Source organism: Salmo trutta, chromosome 14 (assembly GCF_901001165.1).
Source record: "Salmo trutta chromosome 14, fSalTru1.1, whole genome shotgun sequence".
NCBI lineage: Eukaryota > Metazoa > Chordata > Actinopteri > Salmoniformes > Salmonidae > Salmo > Salmo trutta.
The window spans coordinates 30,670,915-30,691,745 of NC_042970.1; positions in this window are offsets into that span (position 1 = coordinate 30,670,915).

Consider the following 20,831-nt stretch of genomic DNA (forward strand, 5'->3'; position numbering starts at 1 on the left):
ATTTGGCACTGTGTTCATTGTTATTTAACTAGCTAACGTTAGCTGGCTGGCTCGTTAGCTAACGGTACATGACGCGTGTGATCTTACACGTTATTTACCTAGCTAGGTTCATTGTTTACCTAGCTAGCTAGCTACATGTCTTAAGCAAAAGTGTACAACATCCACTGAATATGGCCGGGGTCAGTAAACGTCAGCAAAAAAGCATAATGACATTGTTGCTAGCAGAGCTGGTTAGGCTGTTTTCAGGTTATCTATAGGTAAACAAATCATCGGCCAGAGCGTCAAGTGTGCGCTCTGAACGCTCCAAAAGCGAAACGAGATGGGTGGGGCTAAAGCTTAAGAGGGTGTGAATGACGCCGAATGGGTGTAGACAAAGAAAAGCTCTTTGCTAGATACAAAAACATTCAAATGCCATTTTCTCAAAAGTGATTTTACAAGTTTATCAACTTTCAAATCAGAATACCTTTCTCATTGTTCCTCAAAAGTGCAGTGTATGATATACCATTTTGTAGCTCTGAATCTCTACTTTTATCCAATGTAAAAAACACAATTTCAAATGTTGCTACATAAGAACGAATCCAGGTCGTGAGTCACAAATGGAAAAACCAAAGCCTGTAACACCTTCCCCCTTAAGACAACAAATATTTCATATATTTTTGTTGGACAAATTTGCTCATCACAAAACAACTTAAATAAGTCTCTACTTAAATGCGTCACCTTCTGCAATATAAACATGGTGTCTACTGGCTATCAACCATTAAATCCAAGACAAAAACAGCCACTTTGTTTGTAAATTTACAGTACCAGTTAAAAGTTTGGACACCCTACTCATTCAAGGGTTTTCTTTATTATTACTATTTTCTACATTGTGGAATAATAGTGAAGACATCAAAACTATGAAATAACACATATGGAATCATGTAGTAACCAAAAAAGTGTTAAATGAATCAATATATTTTAGATTCTTCAAAGTAGCTACCCTTTGCCTTGACGACAGCTTTGCATACTCTTGGCATTGTCTCAACCAGCTTCACGAGGAATGCTTTTCCAACAGTCTTGAAGGAGTTCCCACATATGCTGAGCACTTGTTGGCTGCTTTTCCTTCACTCTGCGGTCCAACTCATCCCAAACCATCTCAGTAGGGTTGAGGTCGGGTGATTGTGGAGGCCATGTCATCTGATGCAGCACTCCATCACACTCCTTCTTGGTAAAATAGCCCTTACACAGCCTGGAGGTGTGTTGGGTCAATGTCCTGTTGAAAAATAAATGATAGTCCCACTAAGCACAAACCAGATGGGATCACCAACAGTGTCACCACCAAAGCACCCCCACACATCACACCTCCTCCATGCTTTATGGTGGGAACAACACATGCGGAGAACTGTTCACCTACACCACGTCTCACAAAGACACAGCGGTTGGTTGGAACCAAAATCTAATTTGGACACATCAGACCAAAGGACAGATTTCCACCAGTCTAATGTCCATTGCTCATGTTTCTTGGCCCAAGCAAGTCTCTTCTTCTTATTGGTGTCCCTTAGTAATGGTTTCTTCGCAGCAATTCCACCATGAAGACCTGATTCACGCAGTCTCCTCTGAAAAATGTATGTTGAGATGTGTCTGTTACTTGAACTCAGTGAAGAATTTATTTGGGCTGCAATTTCTGAGGCTGGTAACTATAATGAACCTATCCTCTGCAGCAGAGGTAAGTCTGGGTCTTCCTTTCTTGTGGCGGTCCTCATGAGATCCAGTTTCATTAAAGCACTTGATGGTTTTTGCGACTGCACTTAAAGAAACGTAAAAAGTCATTTTCCGGATTGACTGACATTCGTGCCTCTAAAGATGGACTGTCGTTTCTCTTTGCTTATTTGAGCTGTTCTTGGCACTGTGGACTTGGTCTTTTACCAAATAGGGCTATCTTCTGTATACCACCCCTACCTTGTCACAACACAACTGATTGGCTCAAACGCATTAAGAAGGAAAGAAATTCCACAAATTAACTTTTAACAAGGCACACCTGTTAATTGAAATGCATTCCAGGTGACTACCTCATGAAGCTGGTTGAGAGAATGCCAAGAGTGTGCAAAGCTGTCATCAAGGCAAAGGGTGGCTACTTTGAACAACCTAAAATATTAAATATATTTACATTTGTTTACACTTTTTTGGTTACTACATGATTCAATATGTGTTATTTAATAGTTTTGACGTCTTCACTATTATTCTACAATGTAGAAAATAGTATAAATAAAGAAAAACCCTTGAATGAGTAGATGTGTCCAAACCTTTGACTGGCATTATTTTACAAAAAATAAATGGGGGATTGAAAATGATGCAGAAAAATATATTGATGGACGCCACAATCTATCTCCAATATTAAAGTTGATTATATATTTTTTTAACACGTCCTATTTTTTAACATGTCATATTTATGGAGCAGTAGACCTGACCAATAATGGTTGCAATTGAGATCAGCTGTGTGGGTGAATTTAGCGCAAATTGAGGATTTAACGAGACACTGGTTAGTGATAATCTAGTGCCATCGATGGTTGCAATAGGCACTTTGTTGTTTGATTATAATCTTATAAGCTACATTTTGCTAAATTGATGAGCTGATTTGGGCCATCAGTAGGTCTACTATAGCACGATAAAGATTCCTCCATTGTGGATGCTCACCCACGTTTTATAGTTAGGCTATGCATAATTTGCAGAGGTGGGTAGAGTACTGAAAATCTGTATTTACAGAAAAGCACATTACTTACATTGTTATTTTCTATAGTAAAAATATCCTTCTTATGAAACTACTCAAGTAAGAGTGAAAAGCTACAAATCTCCTAAAGCTAGGATTGCTACCAATGGGATTACTTCCTCCTCTTTCCCTCTCTATAGGGGGAACAGACAAGGTTGCCCAATTAGCTCCCACCTCTTTGCCCTCGCCATCGAACCGTTGGCTGAGGCTATTAGATCGTGCCCTGACATACATGGCTTTGAGGTGGGCCCCCATACCCATAAACTATCACTCTTTGCGGACGACCTTATCTTATTTCTAACAAACCCAGAACACTCCCTCTCTCACTTGCAGATCATACTACAGTGTTATAGTTCTTTCTCTGGATATAAGGTTAACTTCGATAAAAGTGAAATCTTACCGTTGTCTGTCTTTGACTATCATACCATCAAGCACAAGTTTCCTTTTCGATGGTCGCCTCTGGGCTTCACATATTTGGGCATAATGGTGGATGGTAACCTGAACAACCTCTATAAACTCAATCTGGCCGGCTTGTTGCAAAAGGTGGAGGGTGACCTGTGTAGGTGGATGGACTTGCCTCTCACCCTACTGGGTAGAATCAATGTGATTAAAATGAATATCCTGCCCAGATTTCTATATTTGTTTCAATCTCTCCCTATCCCTGTGCCCGCAGCATTCTTTTCCTCTCTCGACAAGCTGACCAGACGGTTTATCTGGCATGGCAAAACCCCGAGGGTTAGCCTGGACAAACTGACCCTAGATTACGGTCAAGGGGGCTTAAACCTCCCCAATTTTAGAATGTACTACTGGGCTGCACAGTCTAGGTTTCTGGCTCAGAGGTTTGACAATGGTCCCTCTCCCTCATGGTTGAACATTGAAAGCTTGAGATGAATGATGACACGGGGGCAGAATTGTTTTACAAATGGGACAGAAAATCTATAAAAACCATGACAGACAACCCTTTAATCATACATTCTGTCCTGGCATGGTGTAAACTGCATGAGCTGTTCAGACGAGGGGGATTTCTTTCCCCTAAAACCCCTTTATGGAACAACAGATTGATCCCTATGTTTTTCCAGAATAGTAACTTTAGACCATGGTCTGATAAGGGGATCACTCTTCTGGAACACTGTTATGAGGAGGGAGTTCTTATGTCTTTTGAACAGCTGAAACAGAAATACCACTTGTCTAACAGGGACTTCTTTAGCTACCTACAACTACGAGACTTTATTAGGGTGACTCTCAAGGGACAATGGAACCTACCTAAGATGTCACCTATTGAACAACTCTGCCATGCAGACCAACCACTATTCAAGACCATTTCCCGTGTTTACGATGCCCTAATGTCAGTACTAACACTGCCTGAGCTAGATAAACCCCGACTTAGATGGGAAAAAGATCTGAGTATTGATCTTGATGAGGGCCTATGGAGTGACCTATGCAGGGATGGTGTTACATCCACATTGAACTCCAGATACAGACTGATCCAGTTTAATTTCCTCCATCAGCTCTATATCACCCCATCTAGACTGCACAGGTTCAACCCTGACATCTCCTCCCTATGTTTTAGATGTGGCTCAGATGAAGGAACATTCCTCCATTCCACTTGGCAGTATTCAAAACTACAGGGTTTCTGGCAGGGGGTATGCGATACCATATCCTCAATCCACGGGGTTGCATTCCCTTTAGACCCGGAGGTCTGTCTACTGGGTAACTATACTAACACCAATCTTAGGCAAAGTCATACTATAAAGCTAACAGAAATATTGCTAGCGATTGCCAAGAAATGTATTGCCTTGAAATGGAAATCGGATTCCCTCCTGCCAGTTGCAATGTGGCTATCGGAAGTTAATAGTTGTATCCCACTGGAGAAAATCACTTACTGCTTGAGGAATAAGTTAAAGACATTTTACAGAATTGGAAACCTTTTATTGACCATATGGAGAATCTCCCCTCACATCACATTGATTGAATCTCTATATAATTCTTATATAATGTTTCACACGTAATGTATAATATGTAGCTTACAGCAGGTGACCATATGATTCAATGTCTCATTATTATTATTTCTTATTTTACTCTTTATTGTGATTTATGTATCATGTATGTTTTTTATGTATTATGTATGCCCGTATATATAATTTTTATTTTTTATTACGCTCGTCTGTTACCGTCACTTTGTCCTTTGTTGTCTAACATGTTTTCACTTTTGTTCTGAATGTTCTTAATTGGAAAATGCAAAAATAAAATATTCAAAAAAAAAGTAAGAGTGAAAAGTATCTGGTAAGAAAACTACCATTTACAAATTTAGTTTGGTAACTTTTTACACCTTATGATAAACTGTGACAGCAAACCTAAAGGACAACAACTTAGTGCAATTGATTTGACATTCATTTATAATTAAAGCCTGCCAGCACCATTTTGCAGATGTCCCCCAGCACAGGTAGGCTATTCTCCTATGAGGACTGATATCAAACAATATCTGTAGGCTGTACATTTTCAATTAGTCATTCAATGTTGACTTAATATCTATCAATGTGCACAATTTCATAAAAAGTTAGAAGGTACTCGAAACATTGGAATCATTTTACAATTTCAGTCACATGTGATGGTGAATGCATACTAAAATATTTACACCAAGTGTAAACAGGTAAGTGTTACAACAGTCAATACCGAAATGTCACTATCAACCATGTTACTGGTATGCAAACCAGACACATTTCACAATGGACTTACTTACTGACATGATGCAAAAGCTACTGAGATGAAAGCTTACTGAGATGATACAGTAACTGTATGACATAGGTGCTTATAGGCCTTGTCATAAAAACAGAATGACATTTACACACACACACAAAGAGGTGAGAGAGAGCAATGTGTGAGAGGATGCTGCAGTGGACTGACCCGTTGATCTAGCTAACTTTAGCTAGCTACAGTTGAAGTCGGAAGTTTACATACTGTCACGTATTTGTGATGGCCACTCCAATACCTTGACTTTGTTGTCCTTAAGCCATTTTGCCACAACTTTGGAAGTATGCTTGGGGTCATTGTCCATTTGGAAGACCCATTTGCGACCAAGCTTTAACTTTCTGACAGATGTCTTGAGATGTTGCTTCAATATATCCACATAACTTTCCTACCTCATGATGCCATCTATTTTGTGAAGTGCACCAGTCCCCTCATGCAGAAAAGCACCCCCACAACATGATGCTGCCACCCCCGTGCTTCACAGTTGGGATCGGGTTCTTCGGCTTGCAAGCCTCCCCTTTTTCTCCAAACATAACAATGGTCATTATGGCCAAACAGTTCTATTTTTGTTTCATCAGACCAGAGGACATTTGTCCAAAAAGTACGATCTTTGTCCCCATGTGCAGTTGCAAACCGTAGTCTGGCTTTTTCATAGCGGTTTTGGAGCAGTGGTTTCTTCTTTGCTGAGCGGCCTTTCAGGTTATGTCTATATAGGACTTGTTTTACTGTGGATATAGATACTTTTGTACTGGATTCCTCCAGCATCTTCACAAGATCCTTTGCTGTTCTTCTGGGATTGATTTGCACTTTTCGCACCAAGGTACGTTCATCTCTAGGAGACAGAACATGTCTCCTTCCTGAGCAGTATGACGGCTGTGTGGTCCCATGGTGTTTATACTTGCGTACTATTGTTTGTACAGATGAACATAGTACCTTCAGGCATTTGGAAATTGTTCCCAAGGATGAACCAGACTTGTGGAGGTCTACAATTTTTTTCTGAGGTCTTGGCTGATTTCTTTTGATTTTCTCATGATGTCAAGCAAAAAAGCACTGAGTTTGAAGGTAGGCCTTGAAATACATCCACAGGTACACCTGCAATTGACTCAAATGATGTCAATTAGCCTACCAGAAGCTTCTAAAGCCATGACATCATTTTCTGGAATTTTCCAAGCTGTTTAAATGCACAGTCAAGTTAGTGTATGTAAACTTCTGACCCTCTGGAATTGTGATACAGTGAGTAATAAATGAAATAATCTGTCTGTAGACAATTGTTGGAAAAATTACTTGCGTCATGCACAAAGTAGGTGTCCTAACCGACTTGCCAAAACAATAGTTTGTTAACAAGAACTGACTGGAGTCTTTGACAATTTTGTGGGCCTTCCTCTGACATCGCCTAGTATATAGGATCTGGATGGCAGGATGCTTTGCCCCAGTGATGTATTGGGTCATTCGCACTACCCTCTTTAGCGCCTTATGGTCGGATGCCGAGCAGTTGCCATACCAGGCGGTGATGCAATCGGTCAGGATTCTCTCGATTGTGCAGCTGTAGAAATTTTGAGGATCTAGGGACCCATGCAAAATATTTTCAGTCTCCTGAGGGGGAAAGCTGTGGTCGTGCCCTCTTCACGACTGTCTTGGTGTGTTTGGACCATGATAGTTTGTTGAAGATGTGGACACCAAGGATCTTGAAACTCTCGACCAGCTCCACTACAGCCTTGTCGATGTTAATGAGGGCCTGTTTGGCCCTCCTTTTCCTGTAGTCCACAATCATCTCCTTTGTCTTGTTCACATTGAGGGAGAGGTTGTTGTCCTGGTACCACACTGCCAGGTCTCTGACCTCCTCCCTATAGGCTCTCATCATTGTCGGTGATCATTGTTGAATCGTCAGCAAACTTAATGATGGTGTTGGAGTCGTGCTTGGCCACGCAGTCGTCTGTGTACAGGGACTACAGGAGGGAACTAAGCATGCACCCCTGGGGGGCCCTGGATTTGAGGATCAGCATGGCAGATGTGTTGTTGCCTACCCTTAACACCTGGGGGCGGCCCGTCAGGAAGTCCAGGATCTAGTTGCAGAGGGAGGTGCTTGGTCCCAGGATCCTTAGCTTAGTGATGAGCTTTGAGGGTACTATGGTGTTGAACGCTGAGCTGTAGTCAATGAATAGCATTCTCACATAAGTGTTCCTTTTGTCCAGGTGGGAAAGGGCAGTGTGGAGTGCAATAGAGATTGTGTCATCTGTGGATCTGTTGGGGTGGTCTGCGAATTGGAGTGGGTCTAGGGTTTCCGGGATGATGGTGTTGACGTGAGCCATGACCAGCCTTTCAAAGCACTTCATGGCTACGGACGTGAGTGCTACTGGGCAGTAGTCATTTAGGCAGGTTGCCATCGCATTCTTGGGCACATGGACTATGGTGGTCAGCTTGAAACATGTGGGTATTACAGACTCGATCAGGGAGAGGTTGAAAATGACAGTGACGACACTTGCCAGCTAGTCTGCGCATGCTCTGAGTACATGCCCTGGTAATCCGTCTGGCCCAGCGGCCTTGTGTATGTTGACCTGTTTAAAGGTCTTGCTCACATCGGCTACGGAGAGCGTGATCACATAGTCGTCAATAACATCTAGTGCTCTCATGCATGCTTCAGTGTTGCTTGCCTCAAAGCGAGCAGAGCATAGAAGGCATTTAGCTCATCTGGTAGGCTCACGTCACTGGACAGCTTGCGGCTGGGTTTCCCTTTTTAGTCCGTAATAGTTTGCAAGCTCTGCCACATCCGACAAGCGTCAGAACCGGTGTCGTAGGATTAAATCGTAGTCCTCTATTGACGCTTGCCTGTTTGATGGCTCGTCTGAGGGCATAGTGGGATTTCTTATAAGCGTACGGATTAGTGTCCCACTCCTTGAAAGCGGCAGCTCCAGCCTTTAGCTCGGTGCAGATGTTGCCTGTAATCCATGGCTTCTGATTGGGATATGTACGTACGGTCACTGTGGGGACAACGTCGTCAATGCACTTATTGACGAAGCCGTTGACTGAGGTGCTATACTCCTCAATGCCATTGGATGAATTACGGAACATATTCCAGTCTGTGCTAGCAAAACAGTCCTGTAGCGTAGCATCCGCTTTGTAAGAATATTTCCAAGATAAATACACAATGCAGAGGACGAGAGGTCAATAGAGTACTAAAGGTCAAGAGTACTAAAAGTCAATAGAGTACTAACGATCAATGATCAATGGGTCAGAGACATGGGAGGAATTTCAGTCCGGGACTCATAGCTATATGGCAAGTTTTCATTGGTCCAAATTGTTTTTACATACATATACATACACTGAAATAGGATACTTGTTATTTGGCCATTGGCCCAGTTTTATTGCAAGGAATTCTAATTGGTCAACCACAGGCTAGGGCTGGGTTATAAAACTGCATCCTGTCCCTTTGTTCTGTGGAGAGAATCACAGGAGAGAATCACTGAAGACAGGGGAGAAATAACATCTACCTCTTTAGCATAACATCTCCTCTTTGAATAAACTTATTTTTCTCCCCCTTATTTGCTTTGGGGTCTGTGTTATTGAAGAGTAACAACAACTGCTAACACTGCTGTGACCCAGATGAATTGCTCTTGAAAAACTCAACTGTGTTTTGATCCAGGGAAAAAAGAGAGAGAGGGTTGAGCACAACCCACGGGATTCAACTCTTAATCTCATGATTGACTGCTAACATATTGCTGGGTGAGTCTAGACCGATATAATTTAAAAAGAACCAAATCAGGTTAAAATTTGTGCATGCAATGAGTGATACGTATCTGTGATGTATAAGGTTCAAGTCCTTTGTTTTGTTTTAAGGTTCAAGTCATTTGCTCTGTTACAGGTTTGTTAAATCTCTATTATAGGGATTCAAGTCCTCTATTAAAAGGTTGGAGTCCTTTATGTGAAACCTTCTTGTTGCATAGAAGTGAGTTGCTAGTTGAGTAGCAATTTTGACACATGTGGGTAATGTAAGCCTTCAACAAGCTTTTGAAGTGAACACGAGTTTTATGTGTAACCAGGTCCTACAGAGACAATGTGTTCTATAGATAGGTTTGAGTCCACAAGGGGTTATAAATATATAAACATAGAAATATTATACAACTTTTTAAGTTAATGTAATGCAATTGTTAAGAGAGAAAACCACTATGGAAAAGGACGGAACAGCTCCTCCGGATGTGAGCATGAAAAATATTTTTAATTCACTGTCTAGTGATATGAAGAACCTTTTCAAAGTAAAGAGGTGTAGGCAAGAGAAAGAAATATTCTGTCATTGTTGACAAAGATGGAATCTGTCTGATATACAAAAACGTGGGGAAAAATACAGAGAATGTCTAACTCCTTGACAAAGACACAATGGTCTTTAATAACTGTTTTAGCCAAAATAACAAAACGGGATGAGAAATTCTTTCTGGAGAATCATGACAGGACATTGCAGAGAGATAAATAAAGTTTGAGAGCTCTTGGTGAACAGATAAAAACCTTGAAAGGAGAAATTCATCAATTACAGGCAAGGGTCATAAAAACAGATTTGGCTCCAACATGTGGACATTGTTCCCTCAATCTACCCTCACACTGAGTTGCGCAAGGATGATCGGGTTTCAAGCATCTGGTCAGCTATAAGGGCACAAGGCGAGACCCAGATGCAGATGGTTTGAGTCTGATATTTATTATAATCCAAAAGGGTAGGCAAGAGAATGGTCGTGGACAGGCAAAAGATCAAAACCAGGTCAGAGTCCAGGAGGTACAGAGTGGCAGGCAGGCTCGAGGTCAGGGCAGGCAGAATGGTCAGGTAGGTGGGTTCAGAGTCCAGACAGGTAACGGTCACAACCGGGAGGAACAGCAAAAACAGAGTAGGAAAAAGCAGGAGAATGGGAAAAAACACTGGTTGACTTGACAAACAAGACGAACTGGCAACAGACAAGCAGGGAACACAGGAATAAGTACCCAGGGACAAATTAGGAAAACAGGTGAAACCTGGAGGTGGGTGGAGACAATCACAAAGACAGGTGAAACAGATCAGGGCATGACAGTCAGCATTGCCTGGCTTTGAGTCAACAGATACTGACAGCGGTGACAAACGATGTCTTATGCCAACCAGAACACAGAACACAAAAGGTAGTAAAGACAAACCTCCAGTGACAGTAATTACACATAAATCAGCATCTCCAAAACAGTTTGATGAATGGTCAAAAATGTTGAAACAGCTACGAGAAGTGGTTATGAAAACATGGGACCATCTGAAACATTATAAGAAACTCTACAATTTACATTCTTATGATGGGTTACAGTTATTAGCCTTTGTTTTGAACAACCGTGAGCATGGTGTACTTGAAGAAAAGGTTTATAGAGCTGTGGGTGGTGAAGAGCCATACATGTTTTCCTTAAGGGTCTGACCAATGCAACCACCAATTGGGGAGAGATAACCAAATGTGTTCAAAAACCGAAACAACCGTTTGTTGAATTTGAAGAAAGGTTTAGAGCAGAAGTGGTTAGACACAGTGGGTTACCCGACATGGAAGATAAAGATGCACTCAATTCCTCCAAAAACGGGGCAATCACCCATCAGCTGATGCAATCCATACATGATTTGCAAAAAACTTTTGTTTCCACAACTAATGACTGGTAGAGACAAAACTACAGGTTGTCAATAATAAACTGGCTGTTATCAGAGTTGTGCAGGTTCCGAGTGAAACCAACATTATTCGTTCAGCAGAAGAGAAACCTGGTGTATGTCATTATTGCGGGATTTCTGGTCACTGGCAACGAGAATGTCAGAAAATAAAACGTGTTCTTATGAGGAATGACCAGGAGAAGCAGAGCCCGTCTAAGGGACAATGAAATCAAGACGTCAGTGCCAACGACTCAATGTTGATGCAGAAATTTAAGAAGCTCTCTGGCTCAGCAGCAGAGTTTGCTGGATGCTGTGGAGGGAAACTAATAGACCCCCTCTTACGTCCCATCTCAGCTGGTGTACATATGAAATTCGATGGAATATATGTGAACATGGTGGTTAACAACTTTGCAGTAGATTCTTTAGTAGATACGGGTGCTGAAGTCATTGTATTGCCCATATCTTATGCATAACATATATGTCCTCAGTAAACGGGAAAGAAGATGAGAGCAACAGGAGTGGGGGACAGACAGACAGATATGAAACAAACCAAATCATTATCAATTTCTATTGGTCCAATGAAGATTGATGCAGGGGTGTGAATAGGCTCATTTGAACAACCTATTTTAGGCCTTGATGTTATTATGCAGTTTGACTCTACACTGAACATTTCTGAAGGGAAGGTGACGTGGCAAATTAGACAACTGCAGGGATCTACAGTTCAGAACCATCCTATTTGGACTACGAAGAAAAATGATTGTGGAACTTTGGATATGGAACCAGTGTTCTTGACAGGTGTTGCCCCAACTTGCACAAAACAATATCCCATTAGCAAGGAAGCTATGGCCGCTACTAAAGTAGTGATTAAAGATCTATGGGACATGGGTATAGTTGAAAAGACACATTCTGCCTCTAATAGCCCAGTATGTCCAGTGAAAAAATCAAGTGGTGACTGGCGAGTGACAGTGGACTACAGGAATGCAAATGAAGCCCTCTCCAAGCTCACTTCAATGGTGGCTGACACTTCAACTATTTTTTTCCTCATTGTTACCTGCTCACTCTGTGTTCTCAGTCATTGATATGTCTAAAGGGTTCTGTTCGGTACCCTTACATCCAGAGGGCCGTCCATGGCTTGCTTTTTCTGTGGATGGTCAACAGTATCAGTGGACTAGGACTCTTATTGGCCTTCATAATAGTCCTTCCATTTACCATCAGGCATTGCGGAGACATCTCCAAGATCTTCCTCCGATGTCATCTGTTGCCATACAATATGTTGATGATATATTGTTAGCGTCAGAAGATGAGGAAACACATGCTGAGGATTTAAACTCACTGTTCGACCACTTGCATGCCAAAGGCCATAAAGCTAGCCCTAAGAATGCCCAACTAATGCAATCACAGGTTATCTATCTTGGTCAACTGGTCTCAGAGGGAAAAAGAGAGATGACACCAAGTCGTACGGCTGCCATACAAGCTGCCAAGGAGCCCACTACTTTTAAAGAACTTCGCTCCTTCATGGGCTTGTGCAACTACAACAGATGCTGGGCGGACTCCTTTGCCAAAATTCCACAACCCCTTAACGGCCTCCTCAAGGGAGACCCTGATTCAAAAGACTCTGTAGCCTTCACGGAAGAATAGAAAGAGGTTTTTGGCAAGTTCAAACTAACTTTGTCATCAGTACCAGCTTTGGGCATTCCGGACTCAGGCCAACCGTTCACCCTCTTTGTGGCTAAAAAAGATGGCAACATGACCTCAGTGCTGACACAAGACCATGGTGATTGTCAGAAACCTGTAGGCTACTATTCAAAGAAATTGGATGATGCGGTGTTGTGATGGGTCCCTGCCTCAGAGCTATGCAGGCTACTTATGTTGCTGTGTCGATGGTGGCATCGCTTGTTCTGGACCATCTTACCATCAAGTATCCACATGCTGTTCATACTCTGACAATGAATCGAGCTGCACAGGTCACAGCTGCTTGTTGGAACAAATGGTCAACTGTGTTGGAGGCTCCTAACATCATCATACAACGTGGCACACCATGTAACCCAGCTACTCTGATGCTTCCTCCAGATACCACATTACTTGAACACGACTGTTGTGAGTTGGTTTTGGATCAGCTCTCTGATGGGTTTACTAAGAGTCATCCATTGGAAAACCCTGAGTTTATCTTATACACAGATGATTCAAGCATTGTGGAGGGGGGTGTGAGGAAGGCAGGCTGGGCAGTTACTACAATGGACAATGTGATAGTGACAGGCACGTTACCTGCAGGAACATCAGCACAGGTGGCGGAATTGGTGGCTTTGACAGAAGCATGCAAACAGGCTGAAGGAAAAACAGCTAATATCTACACAGATGCAATGTATGCTTTTGGTGTTCCCCATGATTTTGGAAAAATATGGAAAAACAGAGGATTCATGACATCACTGGGAGCTCCTGTGAAGAATGGACCAGAGGTGATGGCTCTACTGAATGCTCTCCAGTTACCTGGACAAGTTGCAATTTTGAAAATGAAAGCACATGGAAAAATCTTTACAGATGAGAGTAAAGGTAATGATCTGGCTGACAGACCTGCAAAGGCGGCTGCCAAGAGTACACCTCTGTCACCTAAACTGATTACGAAATACACATCGGATGCATTGCCTACGGTATTATGTAGTATACAGGCAACACATAACAAATCAAATCAAATTGTACTGGTCACATACACATTGTTAGCAGATGTTAATCTGTGTGTAGCGAAATGCTTGTGCTTCTAGTTCCGACAATGCAGTAATATTTAACAAGTAATCTAACAAATTCACAACAACTACCTTACACACACAAATGTAAGGGATGAATAAGAATATGTACATATAAATATATGGATGAGCGATGGCCGTGCAGCATAGGCAAGATGCAGTAAATGGTATAGAGCAGTATATACACATGAGATGAGTGATGTTGTCACGATTTCCACCGACGGTGGCTCCTCTCCCTGTTCGGGTGGTGCTCGGCGGTCGTTGTCGCCGGTCTACTAGCTGCCACTGATCCTTTTTTCCTTTTCGTTTAGTCATGTCTGTTTTGTTGTGCACCTGTTTCTTGTTTGGGTTGATTAGTGTGGGTATTTATTTTCTTTCTACCCGCTTTGTGTCGTGCGGGTTTATTTTTCGTTTCCCTGTGTTATGTTTGGGAAACGTTGTTTTTGCTCATCATTTTTTTTCATTCAGGTTATGTCATTGGGCTTTCGTACTTTGGTCATTGTTGGACTGTGTATTTTTGTTTCGGTGCCTGTATGAATTTTTGATGGACTTTATTAAACTTTGGTTATTGGAATTATCTTCTCTTCTGCGCCTGACTCCTACACCCATCTCTCGTAGAGAGACATTATAGATGTAAGATATGTAAACATTATTAAAGTGGCATTATTTAAAGTGACTAATGATAGGCATAGGCAAGATGCAGTAGATGGTATAAAACAGTATATACATATGAGATGAGTAATGTAGGATATGTAAACATTATTAAAGTGGCGTTATTTAAAGTGACTGGTGATACCTTTATTAAGTAAATTTATTAAAGTGGCCAGAGATTTGAGTCTGTATGTTGGCAGCAGCCTCTCCATGTTAGTGATGGCTGTTTAATAGTCTGATGGCCTTGAGATAGAAGCTGTTTTTCAGTCTCTCGGTCCCAGCTTTGATGCACCTGTACTGACCTCGCCTTCTGGATGATAGCGGGGTGAACAGGCAGTGGCTTGGGTGGTTGTCCTTGATGATCTTTTTGGCCTTCCTGTGACATCGGTTGGTGTAGGTGTCCTGGAGGGCAGGTAGTTTGCCCCCGGTGATGCGTTGTGCAGACCATACTACCCTCTGGAGAGCCTTGTGGTTGAGGGCGGTGCAGTTGCCGTACCAGGCGGTGATAGAGCCCGACAGGATGCTCTCGATTGTGCATCTGTAAAGGTTTGTGAGTGTTTGGGTGACAAGCCAACCACAGGGTTAAGTCTGTTTGAGGTCGTCACAGATCGACCCATGTCACTACCAGGCAATTTAGAATTGAGAAAATCAGACGTTCACTTTATGAGTGACACAATGCTTAACTATTGCATACCCACTCTCGAATGCAGTAGGGGAAGCAGACAGACAAGTAAAAGAGGCGTGGGGAATAACTCCAGAGGGGGGACATGACGTAGTACCAGGACAGTGGGTGATGGTAAAAAAATATGTTACAGACATATTAGGGCCAAAATGGGAAGGTCCTTATCAAGTTTTGCTCATAACGAGGTCAGCAGTAAAAGTCCAGGGAAAATCACAATGGATACATGTCACTCATTGCAAGGTTGTCCATTTTGAGTACAAAGCAGAGCTTGGAGAATAAAGAACTGATTGATTAGCAATCGGGGGCCAATCTCAGGTGAAGAAGCATAGTAAGATGATCAGAATCTGATAAGTTTCTATGTTGTACACCGCAGTCATCATATTAGGGATATCTAGTTGAAATGTCCAACTCTTTCCTGAAAATTGGGACATGCTTACTTAAGGAAATCTATGTGAAATATCAATTTCTTGTCACGACTTCCGCCGAAGTCGGCTCCTCTCCTTGTTCGGGCAGCGATCGACGTCACCGGCTTTCTAGCCATCGCCGCTCCATTTTTCATATATCCATTTGTCTTGTCTTGTTTCCATACACAATCTGGTTTTCATTTCCCCAATTAAGCTACTTGTATTTAACCGTCTGTTTCCCATCATGTTTTGTGTGTAATTGTTTCATGTTATGTGGTGTTAGTTTACACGCTTTACTTTTATGTTCCGTTTTTTGAGCGCGTTTGATTTATGTAGTGCTCTCGTTTTGGAACTATAATAAAAGTGCGCCTGTTCATTATACTCTGCTCTCCTGCACCTGACTTCGCCTCCAATACACCTTTTGACATTTCTCTTGAAACCAGGACATGTTACTTTCACATTTTTGTTTCCTTAGTTGATTCTCATAACCTGTAACTGTCTGAAGCTGAAGCAATATTCCTTGACCCAAGGACTGTACTTGAAATGATACAAGATCACCGGAGAAGTGTTCATTAGAGAAGTCCTTATCAACCATTGGAACGTAAGAAGAATTCCTCACTACCGGCAGACTGTCAGAATATAATTTCTAATAGTTATCTATGTGGGACTGATACCAGTGTAGAAGAGCTGGTCACTTTTATTAAAGGGCTTGTTGAATGATTACCTTGCCAATAGGACGATTTAATATTATTGTCTTGTAGACAATACATTTTTTTTGTGTGAGTTTCCTTCTAATACAGGATATGGTAGGAGTTGTAAGGGACATCATCATTACACCTGTTAATATTTATTTTCTGAAACTTTGTTTGAAATCTATTTCTTATTGCAACAGCAAGTAAAATATGCCCTTTGTGTTTCATAGAAATGCAAGGTGTTTAATGTGAAAGATTTTATGCTTACTGCTAATGTTGTTTATACTGTCTATTTTTCATGTTTTCTAAAAATACATTTTAAGTATTCTGTATTTCTTTTTAAAATGGTCTAGGGGGGAGTGTAATTATATTTCCAAGTCAAATACACAACGCAGAGGACGAGAAGTCAATAGAGTACTAAAGGTCAAGAGGACTAAACCCATGCCCGGATTCAAACTCATGCAAATGTGTGCCTTTGTCAGCGGCTTTACCCACTGGACCACGCACACACTGAGCTAGCCATGAATTTATTTAGCCTATTGCTTGTTTTGAACATATAATAAAACATTTGATCAAAAAAAAAAAAATCCCTAACAAATACAAATACTGCCCATTTCTTACAGTACCAGTCAAAGGTTTGGACACACCTACTTGTCATGACGTTGGCCTGTGGGTAAGGTTTATGACCCCCCCATAAATACTTTTCTCCCTTCCCCTCTGTTTCTGACCCTACTGAAGGACTTTTGAATAGCCTTTGTTAAATATAGAGAGTCTGGGAACATCAAACAAGTGGGGGGAAAGGAACCATATTTCAGTAATAGAACCAGTTGAAAACATGCATTGGTACTTAATGAATATGATGTCAGTTCGGTTGTCATCTGAGACATTATGACTGATGGCAGGATGACATAAACTGTACCTGGGAAAGTCTACACATTCTAGTTATCAGATTCACATGGAATTGTTGTGCAATTTAAATGTTTGATATTGAAACTGTTTGTTAGGAGATTAAATGTAATTTTAGCTTCCAAAGGAGAGAATTGTGTTTTCATAAAGAAAGAGCCCTGACCAATCAGTGGCCCGCCCCTGTGAAGAGACGGGTTATAAACGATGAAACATACCCTTCTCCCCTCGCCACTACATAAGTCAGTGACGAAATGTAACCAGTCTGTTCCGGGTAAGTGAGGTCTGCAGCCTCTGCGTTAAAAGGACACACATGTCAAGTACAGAACTAAGCCAACCTCAGCGTGAGCTTTGGTCGCGAATGGTATGAACTTTGAACCCTTATTCACTCCAGAAGTGATACTTCCTAGCCGTTGAGTTAGCAGCGGCCGCTGTAGACGTGGGCTAGGAAAGGACGGGCAACGTATCCAGTCTAACACACAACGAAGATACTACAACGTATCCAATTTACCACCAGTGACATTCTTCCGAGGACAGGAAGATCTCTGTTGGCCAACACGGCCAGCATCTACGACCAACCTACCGAAGCGCAGCTCAGAGTAAATATTTATTGCATTTTCCTTTTCCAAATGGGCGGTAATTTAGAATGCATACGATACTGTATTTACGATAGCACAGCTTCTCCCTTTGTTCCTCAGTCTTCCCGCTCTTTCATTCAAGCCCAACCCCCTTTCTTTGTGTAACAAGCCGCCATGCCGGTTTAGCCCACTAGGGCACATTCTCCTATCATTTCCTTGTAACCATATCTGTTTGTTATGCATTTCTATGAATTATTTAACTTTGTAATCTGAATATTTTCCTTGGTGCCCCGACCTTCTTGTTAATTACAGTTACACGATTAATCAGTTTAATCGCGTAATAATAATTACAGAGAGTTATTTGATAAACATGTCTTCCGTTTTAATGATGCCAAAGACACGACATACTCATTCAAGGGTTTTCTTAATTTTATACTATATTCTACATTGTTGAATAATATTGAAGACATCAAAACTATGAAATAACACATATGGAATCATGTAGTAACCAAAAAGTGTTAAACAAATCAAAAGATATTTTATATTTGAGATTCTTCAAAGTAGCCACCCTTTGCCTTGACAACAGCTTTGCATACTCTTGGCATTCTCTCAACCAGCTTCATGAGGTCATCACCTGGAATGCATTTCAATTAACAGGTGTGCCTTGTTAAATATTAATTTATGTAATTGTAATGTTCTATGTTTATTTTCTTAGTCAACCTTGTGTTCTGTTTCATTGTGTTCTTGAACATAGCCCTGTTTCTTTGTGTTCTTGAACATAGCCCTGTCTTCATTTTTGTTCATTGATTTCACCTGTGTTAGTTACTCACCTGGTCTCATCAGCTCCTTATTTAGTATAGTTCATTCTGTTTGTGCCTTTGAGGTGTTGTTAGTTTTGACTCCACTAAGCCTTTTCCTAGCTTGTTTGTGAGAACCAATTATAGCCTGGAGTCCTAGTTTGGTTCCCCTGCCTGTTTGCCTACCTGTGTATGACCATTGCCTGCCTGTGACCACGATTCCTGCCTTCTGCGACGGTGAAATACCTGCTGCGCTCTGCGCACGAATCTACACATTTTTCTCCTTGAGTATTCAATACAGTAATTTTTTCCTTAATGCGTTTGAGCCAATCAGTTGTGTTGTAACAAGGTAGGGGTGGTATACAGAAGATAGCCTTATTTGGTAAAAGACCGAGTCCATATTAGGGCAAGAACAGCTCAAATAAGCAGAGAAACAACAGTCCATTACTTCAAGACATGAATGTCAGTCAATTTGGAAAATTTCAAGAACTTTGGAAGTTTCTTCAAATGCAGTTGCAAAAACCATCAAGTGCTATGCTGTAACTTGCTCTCATGAGGACCGCCACAGGAAAGGAAGACCCAGAGTTACCTCTGCTGCAGAGGATAGGTTCATTATAGTTACCAGCCTCAGAAATTGCAGCCCTAATAAATGCCACAGAGTTCAAGTAACACATCTCAACATCAACTGTTCAGGGGAGACTATGTGAATCAGGCCTACATGGTCAAATTGCTGCAAAGAAACCACTACTAAAGGACCCCAATAAGAAAAGACTTGCCTGGGCCAAGAAACACGAGCAATGGACATTAGACTGGTGGAAATCTGTCCTTTGGTCTAAGTCCAAATTTGAGATTTCTGGTTCCGTGACTTTGTGATGCAGAGTAGATGAGTGGCTGATCTCTGAATGTGTGGTTCCCACCGTGAAGCGTGGGGGTGTTTTGCTGGTGACACTGTCTGTGATGTATTTAGAATTCAAGGCACACTTAACCAGAATGGCTACCATAGCATTCTGCAGCAATACGCCATTCCATCTGGTTTGCGCTTAGTGGGGACTATCATTTGTTTTTCAACAGGATAATGACCCAACACAACACTGATGGGGTGCTGCATCAGATGACCTGGCCACCACAATCACCTGACCTCAACCCAATGAAGATGGTTATGTGGGAACTCCTTCGAGACTGTTGGAAAAGCATTCCAGGTAAAGCTGGTTGAGAGAATGCCAAGAGTCTGTAAAGCTGTCATCACGGCAAAGGCTGGCTACTTTGAAGAATCAAAAATATATTTAACACTTGGGTTTCTACATGATTCGATGTGTTATTTCATAGTTTGTCTTCACAAAAATAAAGAAAACCCTTAAATGAGTAGGTGTGTCCAAACTTTTGACTGGTACTGTATAATCCACATATGAATTCACACGAGCCTACATAGTCTACTTGAACTGACTACAAACATCCCCTTCCAGCAGCCACCTGGAGTCAATTCGAAATATTAATATCTTCCTGCTGGAGGATTATTTTCCTCCTGCGACGAAATGGGTCATATTAAGAGCCGACATCTGTACAGGTGTAGGATCTTAATCCTGCACCGCAGGAAATGCAGATGACCTTCATGATTTACAGAAATTAACTGAAAACCCACACTAACACACAGTTATATTAACAGTATTGCACTTTTCATGTAGCCTACTTTTGGCCAGCTAATAGCCTAAGCACCGATCAAGCAACATTATTGACTAAACGTTCAAATCCTGTTTCTGCAGGATTATTTTGCTGTGACAATATAGGTCAAATTAAGATCCTACATCTGTACACACCAGCTTCAAATTCACCATCTTCATTACCTCATGTCCTTTCATGTGATAAAAGTTTGTTGCCATGCAAGAGTTCAATATGACTCTATCATTGTGGTGACAAAATTAGTATTTTAATTTATTTAACTAGGCAAGTCAGTTAAGAACAAATTCTTATTTTAAATGACAGCCTAGTGGGTTAACTGCCTTGTTCAGGGGCAGAACAACCAAGTCATTCCACTGCACACCCACTGTACTGGCACTCCCTCTATCACCATTAATGCTTGAAGTGTGTGTAAGAGGCAACAACCCCAGTATGTCAAACAGGTTTATTCTTCAATAACATACATTTACAGTATGTCAAACAGGTTTATTATTCAATAACATACATTTACAGAATGTGAATTGGCTACAACCATCAACTGTTCTGATATAGTTCAAGAAGTAGAGTCTATTGAGTTCAATTCACG